At 38.2% G+C, this 13,973-nt stretch overlaps 1 long non-coding RNA gene across 1 annotated transcript in view; it reads right to left on the reverse strand.

The window, feature by feature from the left end:
• Nucleotides 1-3,471, reverse strand: part of LOC146434480 (uncharacterized) — a 77,645-nt gene extending 74,174 nt beyond the window's left edge. Inside the window, exon 1 of the long non-coding RNA XR_014853268.1 lies at nucleotides 3,175-3,471. This is a non-coding gene — a long non-coding RNA (uncharacterized LOC146434480). The remainder of the gene's footprint in view (nucleotides 1-3,174) is intronic.
• Nucleotides 3,472-13,973: the final 10,502 nt, after the last annotated feature.

Raw genomic sequence — 13,973 nt, forward strand, 5'->3', positions numbered from 1 at the left:
TAAAAATGCCTGTCAATTAAAAAGTTTAAACTTGGCGCATTTTAGCTACACAGAATACCCTTTGTCCACCATCCAAACACACCCTTGGTTGTAGGCAGCTCTTGTACCTTTGGATATCTTGACTAGAGAACTAAGACATCCAAGACCTATTTAGTATTCTGGGTACAAATACAAACACTTAGGCAAACAACTGGAAGCAACTAGAAGGAGTCATTTTTATTTTATTTTTCATTTTACAGGAAGAATTAACACATCAGTAATAGAAATCATCTTTCTTCAGAAGCAGCTCTCACAACCAGCACACTTAAGGCTGCACCACAAGTAGCTACTAGACACGAAATCTGGTTGTTACATGCCACCAATAGCATGTGGAGCTGCTAGAGTAAAATATCACAGACATTTTCTTCTCTTTTTCCTTCAGTTCCAAAGAAAGTCATAAAGCCTGGCTGGCTCCCCAGGCAGCTGTGTTAACACTGAAAACACTGACCAGCAGAAATGATTGCAATCACACCACTACAATCTTCCACAGAGGAGGGCAATCATACAGATCAGTGCCTGGTCAAATTGCCCCCTAATTCTGGTAATGTCTGTCTACTCAGGATGCCCTTACTTTGTATTTTTATTTCTCAGTCATTACAGAACTGAGAGCTGCAAGAAAAAGAGAAAGAAACACGACTAGTCGTTGGGTAAGAGCAATACTGGGCTGTCAGGAACTAAAAATAGTTGATAGTATGTGTATCAGGCTTTTTTTTTACTCTCCACCAGTGTCCATTTCAGACATCCTGTTAGTGTGATTTAGGATTTTGCAGCTCAAATACAAAGGGCTGCAATTTGAGAGGCCTACAAGAAAATAAACCTTATCAGACTCCCCCCCAACCCCAAGTGACAGTAAATTACAAAATGAAAGGGACTAGAGAAGATTTTAAGCCTAATTTTAGAAAAATACAGTATTAGCATCAGATTCCAAGGAGATAGAGATACAGTAGCAGCAAGGAAATGTGCCTGGAAATGTTTTCTAGCCTGAAGAGACAAGCTAGCCACATGAAAAGGAGAGAGCCACTTCTTTCACAGTGTTGGCATTACTGAATGCAAGATCTATTGGCCCTTCAGGCTTCTGTTTTTAACAAAAAGGAACATATTAACTTGTGTTTATGAAGACTATAATTGGAATCCAATGTTTTTGAGACAGCTTCTGAGCAAAATACAAAGACTGCATTATAAGTTAGTAAATTAAGCATTTAGTATAGCAACTAAATAGTCCTGTCTCATATTTAAATGTTCAATTCTTCATAATTCACTTGGTCAAGTTCATGTAATGAAGTACCTAAACAAGTTAAATAACACCTACACCCCAGACATCCACCTATACCTGCTTGTATAGCTACTATTCTCCATTCTGGTGGAAAATCCCTTCTCTCACCAGTTCTCAAGTCCTCATCCAGGCACCAGCCAACTTCTTACCTCTCCAGGCACTAAGCTCTTCCAGAAAGAAAAGTGTTGCTGTTAAGGACCAAGTGAGCACCTGTCCCACCCACAGCAGCTGTGCAGGTCCCTGACTGCCTGGAGAACAGTTATGAGGTGCAGACCCAAAAAATAACAAAAAAACAAAGAAAAAAAAAAAATCAAAAAAACCCAAAAAAAACCACCAAAAAAACCAAAAACAAAAACCCAGAAATATTAAAACTTTTCTAAGTAGTCTGAGACTAGTAAAAGTTTTATTAGGACATTGAGAGACTTGTTTATTCCCTTAGGGCACTCAAGAAAAAAATTACATGCTTCTCTGTGAAGGGAACATGGACAGGTTTTTTCTGTTGAAGTAGAAGCATGTTTTATTAGACAGGTCTCTTCCACAGGACACCACTCACTATGTATATAAATGCCCCTGTCTGAAAACACATCTACAGGAGAGCATGACTTGCTCTGGAGCAGTTCAAGACATAGTTTTTATTGCACATAGATGTAGAAATCTGTCCTAGAAGATGCACATCTTATATAGCTGTAAGAACCCTGCCAGCCCATCTGCTGCTAAGGCAACAATTCCAGCTCTGCAGTAGCTTAAGTGCACTGAGATGCAAGCGTTGCTTTATCAACACATAAACAACAACAAACTCTCAGTGACAAACCTTATTTCGAAGTTTGACTGAAGGTTTGGGAAGCAGGTTTGCCTGCAGAGGGCACACAGAAGCATGACACATTTGCCTACTGTGCTCTTAGAATTTCTGCACAATCATTATCTCTACTCAGGTGACTGAGCAAGCTGACAGTAGATGACAGGTTATCTATTATGTCTAGAAAGTCACAGAAAGAAGAGAGAAAGAAAATATGGAAGATTACAATGCAAAAGACGTTGAAGTACTGTGGCAAGGATTGGGGATTAAGAGACAGAAATAAGAAGAGACCCTACCCCTTGACTGTAAAGTGCTGAGGGAAAACTGCAAGTTCTTGAACATTAATGCTCACGACCCTAACTTGCATGCCTTGTCCACATCAAAATTATTTCAATAAGTTTTGCTTCCTGGACAAGCTTCCAGACCTCCAGCACCAGTCCTATCTCCTTTCCTGCAATCTCCATCTGGGCAGAGAGTTGCAAATATATTAGAAATTGCCTTTTATACCATAAGCTTTTTCAAGACAGCTATAGAGCATCAAGAAGAAGTCTGCATCGAGTGCCCAGGAAAAAGAGATTTCAAAAGATTGGAAGTAGGAGATATTGATTAGGGGTTTAAGTTTTGTTAAAGTTTAGCCTTTCCAACATCCATTGCATTTCCACTGAACACTGCAAGTGAGAAACCCTAGGCAGAAAAGGGAGGGAGAAGAGAAGCCATGTAAACAAAGTCATAGTTCTATATAAGGACAGAAGCAGATTCCATCTTCACCAGGCTAGGGAGAGTGGCTTCATTATTAGACAAATAAAAGCAAAAACAAAAACCGAAAGAAGACCCCAACACATATATTCTCCTACTACACTTAGACATTATAATAATAAAAAGGCACTATAAAATCACTGCAGTAAATTAGTGAGTTAGAAACAATAAACAGGGCACAGGTTAATAGTATCTGTGTCTGTCTTTGGAAAGATGAGCAATTACAATCTATATCTCAACACATACCCAATATTTACTAAAACCATAAATAATAATAAAACCAAACAGAACAGATCACTGATGTTCCTACCTTCTGCTTTCCATACACAGCAAAGGGTGGCAGCAACTACAGCTCAGTTCTCCCGAGCTCACACTGCACTGCAGCTATAGCAGCCACACCAGCACAAGACTGGCCTCAACTTGTACAGCCAGTGCCTGAGCCAGGCACCAAAGTGCATTTCTTCTCAGGTAAAGGCAGCCCTGAGCTCTTCCTCAACTTTTCTGCCTTCTCAAGGAGGGAAACAAGCCCACCACAGCTACAAAATCTATACTTATCAAAGCTTTCCAGTAGCAGCTTCAAGGAGCCAACTTCTGCAGACCCCTTAGATAGTCTGTTATAGTAAGTCAGCCCAGCTGGCCCTGCTCTGCTTTTATCAGATCCAGGTGACACCCAGGGCACCCTTTTAAAAGGGTAATTGCCAACCGGAGAGTGATTTGGGTCTCAGCAGTGAAAAGTGATGATAATTGCAATCACCTGAGGTGATTTAGCTCCCTGCTTTGGTCCTGGCTACAGTGGGGCATTCCCTGCCAAGGGAAGCTGGAGAGCCCCTGGGAGCTCCTAACAGTGCTTGGGAGATCCTGCAGCCTTGGGTAGCCTTCGGATGGCATCTCTGATTTTTTTGCAATTCTCCTGTCTTAGGTGTGAGATCAACAAATGGGCTTTTAACCCCCACTCCCAGCATAGCAGAAACTTGAACCAAAGGGGAACCACATCAGGAAGGTTCTCTGAAACCTCAGACCCCAGGGTGAGACAGATAAAGTCTTAATGGGGCTTTGCCTGTGCTTTTTCTGTAAAACTGAGAACATCAAAACACACAGAGTTTTGTAGTATAAAACCAAGGTTTTATTACAGCATGAACTAGCTATTTTTCCCCCCATCAAAGTCTAGTTGTGCTGGTCAGTGTAAAATAAAAATACAAAAATCTTACAAATACTTCTCCTCTCTGCTTGCTATGAACTCGCTCAATCCAAAACTTTTTAAAAGCTCCACAAGCCTGCTAGCTGGAGCAACACTCTGGTCACCCCTAAGAGTCTTTTTCAACCTCATTCAGTGGCCTATTTTAACTGTTTCCCATTATCTGCTCAGGCCACGTATCCCTGAAGTCCTGCCCTGCCCAGGTACCTGCAAGATCTGTAACTATTATTTAAAGTGGTCTCATTAACACATCTACTGACAATCCTTCCACACAAATAGGAATGGGTTGTGTTGTTTTCTTCCAACAAGATCACATCCATAAAAGAGACTTTTTTCTAAATTCTTCACTGAGATTTTTACAGTGAAGTAATTCAGGAGAAATTAAATTAACCCAATTAACCCAGAAATTAACCCATCTTCAGCTCCACCAAGACATGCCCACTTCTGTGATAACCATGAGCAGAGCAAAAAGCTTCATAAAACCGAGTCTCACTTGCCCAGGATGACTATCCAGGCACACTTTGAATTGGTTAAAGCCTGTGACCCTGAATCATTTGGCACACAGGACACATACAAGATGTAAATTTGCTCTTCCACCAGCTTTGCTTCTGCACTATGCATGTTTAAAATGATACTGCTTGCCACAAGACACAGAGCTGCACCTGAGCAACTCACAGATACCAAGGAAAAAAAAAGGGGAGGGAGGCAAACTCCCCATGAAGATCCTCGGTGAGCTAGATAAACACTGATGAATACCATCATAAAAGGTATCTGATTACTTTTATTGAAGATGTTGTGGCTAGAAGACAACAGAGACACAACCAGATACATGCATGGTACATACGTGCAGATTTTTTCACTGTCAGTATTAGATTTTTCATTTTTCAACGTCAAAGACACTAATAAATCAACACTTTTGTGCAGCTAAGCGATTTTTCTTAGTTCAGAAAGCACAATATTGCTGCCCCAAAGCAAAAACATGCTGGCCAGAAACACACCCATCTATTTGTAATATTGTTGGATGAATGTACACTGTTTTAAATACCTGGCTTTGGTAACCGCTAAATGTAAGGTAGACTGGGCTGTACTACTGTTTACTCATATTTCTGTTGCACAGAAATCTTGGATTCTTTAGAGTGTATATTTGTAATTCTGACATTTGCTGAAATGAAAGTGAGAGCAGAAATGGGCTAGGTTCAGACACCTGAAGTTACATATTATGATTTGGTGAGGTAAATCAAAGACACGAGGAAAGCTTTTCTATGTGAAGAATGCCAGAGCAAATTAAAATAGGTATTGACAAGAATAATCAACACAGTGGAAATGAAGAGTATCTGCACCATAATAGAGGGTGTATAAAATCAGACTCTGCATCAAGAGAACATAATTCATATTTCTGCAGTTAGATATCATGTATTCAGATCTTATTAAAATACATAATACAGCATTTTAGACTATGCTCTCAGTCAGACTTAAAAGGAGGCGGGAACACCAGAGGAAGATAGCTGGAGTTTCAAATACATGTTGATATAATACTGGAGATAGTAACCCTATATTTAGGAAACATTATGCTGTGGTGTTCTTTGAGGTATACCTCTACAGCCATCCTAGGTAATATGATCCAAATGTGAGGCCAGCCCTGTTCCTCAGGCAGGCTGGGGCTGCCCCTGGCCACCCTTGCTGCTCCCTCACATGAGCAGTGCATCCAGGGATCTCCAGCTGATTTGGGTTTATCACAGTGCTGAGAAGGGCTGCACTTCTATTTCCAAAACACAAAAGCAAAGGAGACAAGGCTAGTAATAGGGATGACTTCAAGGCATGCTGCAATGTCTTCTGCCATATTGCAGGGAAAAGGTGGGAACAGAGAAATGGAGAGTAGGGAAGCACAGCAGTGTCTCACAGGGCAGTCCAGAGAATAAAACAAGGCTTGAATAGCCTGAAAACATACAGTCTCACAGTTTGTCAGGCAGGAAGCCTGAAAAGGTGAACTTGGAATTGATTTGTTGTGTTGTTTGCTTATTTTTAATTTTCTGGTCACTTGATAATTCAAATATCCAATCCATCTTTTTTTTACATTAGTTTGTTCTGTTTTATATTTTGTTTTTCTTATCTGTGAAAATCTAGAATCCCACCTCATCTATTTTTTGTAATCCACATCATGACTGCCCCAGTATTTTACCTATCAGACAACAAAAGCCCCAATGCACTTTATGTTTGCACTGCTGGAAGCTGTGCCAGCCATGCCATGCTCACTATGTGCCCATAAAAGCCTTCAGCCAATGTGACAAGGAGTGGCTGTAGCTGATGTCAAAGGACTGCAGTGAGGGGTGGAGGAATCAATCCTTCATTCCTCAGTGAGAAGGGAAATGGAAGTACTGAGCTGGGTTTACACTACTTCTGCTGCTATGGATTTATGGCACATTGTAATACAATTATCTACAAGCAGGAAATCAGCAGGCTGCTAAACAATGGCAGCAGAGGGCTGGATAAGCTACCCTCAGTGCTGAAGGACAAGAGATTTGATTCGTTCCTAATTTGGTAGGGATCTCATTCTGTGAAAAGGTAAATAAACAAATTTCAGGTAAAATAAATCTACACACATCCATGTTGGACAATCTGACTGACAAGGTGCCTGGATGTTGTGTGCATAAGAATCTCTAACCAAATACTGAATTCTAATTGACTTTCACAAGTCAATTCATACTGGATTTCACAAAGGCAGTTGTCAATGCTCTGTGGTTGAACAGCTTATTGAATTAGGAGAATGTCACTCACTATTCTGAGCAGACTGCATTCTGAAAGTACAGGTGAAACAGCTAAAAAATCCCCTCAAATATGACTTAGCAGGGAAAGGATTTATAAAAATTCCATTGTAAATAGAAGCACATTGTTCTGATTTTACTTCCATTGTTCTGTGAAATTAGGATGACTTTTATAAATAATGAACAAGTGAAATTTTGTTTATTGAACATAAGAAAATATTTTTTTCTTTACAAATGGCCTCATCGATTAAATACTGTTTATATATTTCAGAAAGCTGTGGGAGAGCTGTGGAGAGTTCTCTTTAAGTCACCCGAAGTGATTTATAAATCACTTCTAAATTGTTTAAATCATCTCCAGCTCAGAAGACAGAGAACTCTTTTTGTTAGAGAAGAAGCTAACTATGTCTTTTCATACTTGAGATATCCTGATGCTTTGAATAATACATGACATTTGAATGCTTATTTTTCACTTGGGACCCAGATCATCTACTAGTCTTTGGGGATATTGGGACTTGACATCCAGCTCAGCAGCTTGCTTTATGCAGTAACCAGTTCCAAGAAACTTAAAGAACATCAGCTCTGAGGGTCACTTCTTAATCTTCTTGTCTCCAAAGTTAAATTATTTAAACAAATACTAAAAAAAAACCACAAAACACAACCAACAACACACCACCCACCCAAAAACCACAACCACCAAAAAAACCAAAAAAAACAAAAAAAAAAAAAACAAAAAAAAACCAAAAACCAAAAAAAACCAAACAAAACAAACTATTAAAGTTAAGTAATAGTAGATTTGAATTCTATTAAGTTGTAAGTTCTATTAAAGTTAAGATTCTGTTAAGTAATATTAAGTGATGTTAATTTTAAATTCTGTTAAGTTTTAAATCTTGTTAGCGTTAAGTTGTTAAGGTAATATCAATTTTAAATTTCATTATAGTTAAGTTCCAATTGTTAGTTTAAGATAAGAGTTGTTAAGATTAAGTTTTATTCATTTTTAGTGATATTAATTTTAAGTTTTAAATTTGTTAGTTTATATTATTATTCACAAAAGCTTTGCAGTTTTATCTTTCTTAGTTAAAGTTAAGTAATAATATCTACTACTTTCAAATATTTCATCTCACCTTATATAGCTATCTACAAAAATGGTAACATGTTAAGATACTCTCCTTATTGATATTAATCAATGCTTGTTTATAAGATGTTCTGAGAAAACCCTTCCACTTAGCACCTAAGCTCTGGCCAAGCTTTGGTTCTAACTGGCTGGGAAACATGCCATGAGTCCCAAAGTGTTTTGTACCAAAATATGATCAGATAATTTTCATTTACTAAATTGAATTCATAAAAGCTAAATCTTCTTCTAGGTAAACTTAGAGCCCTTGTCCGGAAAAGGTTCTCTAAGCTTTACCTGTGAAGTGAATGTTTTCAGCAATGACAATTTCTAGACCATGGCAACATATCTAAATAACTAGTGAAATTTCCTTAGGTAAATTTATAGCAATTTTAATAATAACAATTACTTATAGTAAAGCAAATTAATCTAATAACGAGACAATATCTGTTCTCACAACAGAAACGGGGGAATTGTTGGAAAATATAATTTTCCAGCAAAATTCATGCTAACCGAACAGAGCTGAGCGAGGCTTCAGTGTTCCCAGGCCTCAGTAAAATTCCGACAAGCTGCAGTGGTTGTTTGCCTGAGAATGTTTTGTGGGAAGAATGCCATGAGAAAGATTAGGAGTCAGGAGTGTTATGAGAAAAGAATAAGGGAGTTAGCAAAAGGATCCCAGAGTGTGTGAGAACAGCTGCAGGTGTGTGTGTATCTATAATTAGAAACTTCTGTAACAGTATATAAGTCTCTCGTTTAGCGAAATAAAGTTGGAGCTTACTTTATATCTCATATTGAGAGTGCTGTGAGTTTTTCCCTCGCGCCGCATCTCGTTAGGTTTGCAATAAGATGAAAAATGTATGTTTAAAGAAGCTTTCAGAATGGCTTAGTGAGATGCAAATTGTCTGTGATTGAGTGGAAATGAAACTAGGTGCCATGATGGTACCTTTTTGCTGTGGAACTGTGAGCCTGCTGTCATTGAGGAATGACAAACTTCATTGTCAGGAGAGAAAGAGATTCCCAGAATAGAGAGTTTCCAACAGTGCAAACCAGCACCACTCATTTTGCAAGTCAGCACAGCCTTCAGCCATATTTCTGTTTCATACTGGATGCTCTCATTACTGTTTTCTTTCCACTGACTCATCTGGAAAATGTGGAGATCCTGAGTAGTTTATATCAACTAATCCCTCGGGCTCAGGAATATGCACAAAACACTGCACATCACAGACCCCTTTATCCTGTTATGATATCTGTCTTTAATATACATCATTACAGCACACAAGAAACCTAACTGCAGAGTAGTCATGCATACAGAGCACATGTCAGCAGTCGCTCAAAAGTGGGCCTGTGGGTATTTAAGGCTGAGTGGGTGGGTGTTTTATTTGTCACATGAATATGACAACTCTCTTCATGTAGCAGGTGAATGCAGTAACTGCTGTTCCACCACTAACATTTGTTTAATGTAGTCAAAGAAAAGAAATTTTTTACATTATTTGTCTTTAAATATTCTGCTGTGTATCATGATGGATTCTGAAGGCCACGGTGACTTTTTCGACTGTTTATTTTAAGAGGTCTAATAGTATGGTTAACATAGTTGAATTATTTCACCATGCAAGAAATTTCACTCCCATTTTCTGTTTTCCACATTAATTCAATTTATTTTCATCAGGTACCAGCTTGCTGTCCAGCAAACCAATCTCATTCCATATTGATTTGTGGTGAGGCAAAAGGACAAAAGAAAGCAAAAAGAATAGGAAAAAAGTAGCCAAAAAAGAGAAGCCTTTAACCTCCTTCCTTTCTGTGGCAGCCTGGCTTGGCTGAAAGTGTTTGATAGATATGAAACAAATTCCTCTAATACCAGCAGTAGAAATTTATTTCTACCCCCCCTCAGTGTGGTATTAGTTTACTAGATTTGGATAGTTAACACATTGTGACAGGAGTTATGATTCTGCAGAAAATATTTCCGAGTAGAAAAACCCACATGAGCAATAGCTGGTGCAAACCAAACCTAAGCAGAACGTTTGTTTGCCCACCCTCTCTTCCACACCTCACTCCTGCTATGCTCCACGCTCCAACATTCAGACCATGCCTATATTCAGAGTGGCTTGAGCCTGCACCATGCCTAGTTACACACTGTTAGTACAACACTCACACTCTGCCAAGGATCAGTGGTTTCCAACAGTGCTGAGACTGAAGCACTCTTCAAAATAAAGGTTCTGATCACACGAGCTACTGAAATGCTCAGATTGTCACAGCTACTGAGGGCAGCTCTGTTATAACATGTCAGAAACACATTTAACACACTGGAGGGCTTGCAACAAGTACCATTTGGACCAATGTAAGTATGTAATGTGATAACATTTGCTATTGTATAAGAACTGAAATTGTCAGATGACCTTGTTATAATTGCAATCAACTTATGTGCAGAAAGTCTAATGTGCAGAAAGTCTAATGTGGAGAGAAATTGAAGCAATGCTCTTGTGGATGATTCCATTCAGCAAAAGATCATTTAGAAGAAAGATGTTAGTAGCAGTCAGCTCTTTACTTTTCATCCTCTGATGCATGTGCTTACATCTGTCTTATCTTGAAATGCTGTCCATCTAAACAGGTTTCCAGACAGGATTTCCTAAGGTGTTGATTTATAAATCAGATACAAATTTGCACAAGATCACTCTGACTCAGCTGTGAATCTGACCTGAAAGTATTTCTTGTCATATGGAAGCAAATTATGGTGAAGCAGTAAAACAACAGAACCACTGCTGAGAAACATTGGTGCTGTTCTTGGCAGTGGGATGCTGCTGAATGTCACAAAAAACTGACAGATCAGAAACTGGTGACTAAAACAAAATAGGAAACCAGTAACTTAGATTGACTATATTTATTAAAATATACTCTGCCTGGATTGTAAAAAAACAAGGTCGTTTTGGCCATCTTTTTTCACACAGAAGCATGACCACTATTATAAACCCTGCCATCCTGAAATCATAACAGGTGCTAAGACCTACTGAATAAAGGTGCTTCAACATGTCCTAATCTAATTTTAAAAGTGAGATTTAAAAGTTAATATTCCCTTCCATTCTGAATCATCACCTGGAAATCTGAGTTGTCTTCTTTCTATACTTCTATGTACACTCTGTTCATTTTTACTCTCTGTAGAAGGAAAGACGAGAAAGGTGAAGGATGGGTGTGGGGACATCAGCCTAGAATTGGAAATGCTTTGCATTATTGGGTAATCTCATATGCATTATATGCAAACATTACAGCAATCCATCAATGCTGAAAGATCTGCAAACATTTAAAAGATGACAGCTTTAATTCCAGTACAAAGTATATTCCAAATGCAGTTCATGTCCAGAAGATATCAAGAAAATAGGTGTTGTGGTTTGTCTTTGGGTTTTTTTTTTGAAATTACATTACATTATTCATAGACCGGCATAATGTTTGTTTGGGGAGGAGAGGTTGAGGTTTTTTAATTCAGGGACTGAATAAAACCTCTGAGGATGGCCAAGAAAAACAATAGCAACAAATAATTTGAAGTGACTCAAAGTCTGGAGAATACTTTTTCCCTTCTACATCCTCTCCCCTTGGTAAAGGTTGGGTACAGCTGCTGGCAGAGAATGTTATGTTTATTGCTATGGATAGGGATACAGTAGTTTCCAAGTACTGGATCAACTACTAATTATTTTTTATTTCTTTTATATATATATAGAAAGAGAGAGAGAGAGAGAGAATTTTTACATAAATAAATAAATTTAATTATTTAATTAAATACTAAGTCTGTCAGTCTGACTATGAATTAAATAGGAGCCTTGAAAATAATGGACCTGCTGGAGAAAAAAAGAGAAAAGGAATCATTCTTTTATAGTTTCCTACCCTCTTTATTGAGCAAAGCCCAAACAGCTCTGTCACTGAACAGGACATCAGGACAAACCCCATAGCAAATGAGTGAAGTTCTTGCTCATGAAACTGGAATACCAGAATATAAAGAGTGCCTTTCAGATAAACTGGCCTAGTTTACCTGTACAAAAAAAAAATCTATTCCATTCACATGACACCTTTTGGAATTCTCAGAGCACCATCTGTTTTCAAGCAAACAATTGCAACTCATAAAGTAGTATACCTACAGTGATTTACAGAGAACAGTTCAGACCTTTATCCCTAAGTATGATGACAGAAAATTACATACTTTTCTAAATCAATGCTTCCTAGAGAGTCTGGATCAATGCAGATGTCCCTTTCATGCTTAAGTATTGTATCTATTCCTAAACTGGATTAGATCAAATAATATTGGATTGATAGATAATACAACGCATACATTTTATCTCAATTTGATTAAACAACATTTGCAATGCTCCTAAAGCAATGGTTTTTAATTTGAATCTTCATGTGCACAGCTGGAGATTCAACTGAATTTCTATTTCCTCTTCGTCCTGCTACTACCTTTGATGAAATTTACTTGGACGTGTGAAAATGTAAGACCCTGACATGGAATTAATTCAGAACAAAATTAGAGAGAAAAGTGTAAAATAACATGTGAAGTGTCTCCAATAACCCTTTCTCCTCTTGGTACATAAAACGGAAAAACTCTAAGGCACAGAAAGTAAAAGAAGATCCTTTGCTGACAACAGCACTCATCCCGAAAGAATCAGGATGGTATCAACATTTCATCAGGTGCTTGGGCCTTTCTAGTATAACTTGGATACTGCTGGCATCATGACAAGCTTCAGTGTAAAAACAGTTCTTCTCTTTCCATGCCCAGTAACATAAATCCAAAGGATGTTGTGTTTTGACTGAACTTCCTCCTATTTAATTGCTACAAAAAATAATCTACCTCAGTTTTTTCATCAGCAACAGGTGCCTCAGATCCCAAAGACTTTTGTATTATACATGATGGAAGAAATAATCCAACCAAATACAGATGGCTTGGTTTTACTCTGCAGTGGTAGTCAGCAGCTATACTATCCTTGTTACTATTAAAAGAGAATCTGATTCTGAAAGACAAAATATCTGAAGATGAGGTTCTGATTTTAAAATGTTGATCTAAACTACTGTGAAATCAGTTCCTTGAATTTGTAACTCAGTTCTAGTAAGGAATAACACTGTTATCTACTACCCAGAGAGAACGGTTATGTACAAATACGTGTAATATTTCAGAAGTTACACAGATATTTTGCCAGCTATAAATCTGAAAATTATTGGATTTCAGGGGGAGGAAATTATGTGATAAGGTGAGTTAAGTAGCAGTTTCATTTATGGTGTAGTTAAGCTGAGATGTCAGGATTTATGAATGTTGTTGGAAAGGTCTGAATAGTTTTCATAGAAACTATATAATATTGGTGTGCTTTTAAAGTTCAGGCCACTGTCAATTCTTCACTTCTCTCTTTTAATATAATATCCTAGCCTTTCATTCTTATGACAACTGCCACCAAAATCAAAATCAATTATTTACGGCCAAATGCTTGTTGGTGTGGTTGTGACTGGAGGAAGAATAAAAAAAAAAAATTCCCATCCATCACAGATTGCCAGTATGACTTGAAGGAGGAAGGGCAAAATCATGGGAGGCAAAAAGTCCATGAGTCTTTTTCCATATGGCTCTCTCCAATGGCAGTCTAACTAGCCTAAGATCCAAAGGTTTGGAGAATTATGCTGTGGTCAGAAATATGGTGTCAGATACACTCATTTAGTTCCTATTTCTGCGTTGCTATGTGGACCGCTAAATTATAGAGCCATGCAAAGGATTGGATAAATCATCACAGGGAGCTTGGAGCTGGATCCAGAGCTGTGGCAGAAGTGATGCTTTATTAGGTCTTACTCTGAGCATTTAATTCTTCTCTGCCCTCTAAAAAACAGAAGTTACCACCAACAAATGTTGGGTTAGTCCCCTGATATCAGCAGGCTTTGGGATACCCCAGCTATTGCTTTCTCTTCTGCAAAAAGATTTCTTCCACAAGTTGTTGGGGTGGCTGTAAAGTGCTGTTATTTCTCTACATTATCTCAATACTAATCTACAAAAGAGGATGCACCATTAACTGGCCAAATGGAACTTA

This window comes from Lichenostomus cassidix, chromosome 7, assembly GCF_008360975.1.
Source record: "Lichenostomus cassidix isolate B80296 chromosome 7, HeHo_3.0, whole genome shotgun sequence".
In the NCBI taxonomy this organism is placed as follows: Eukaryota; Metazoa; Chordata; class Aves; order Passeriformes; family Meliphagidae; genus Lichenostomus; species Lichenostomus cassidix.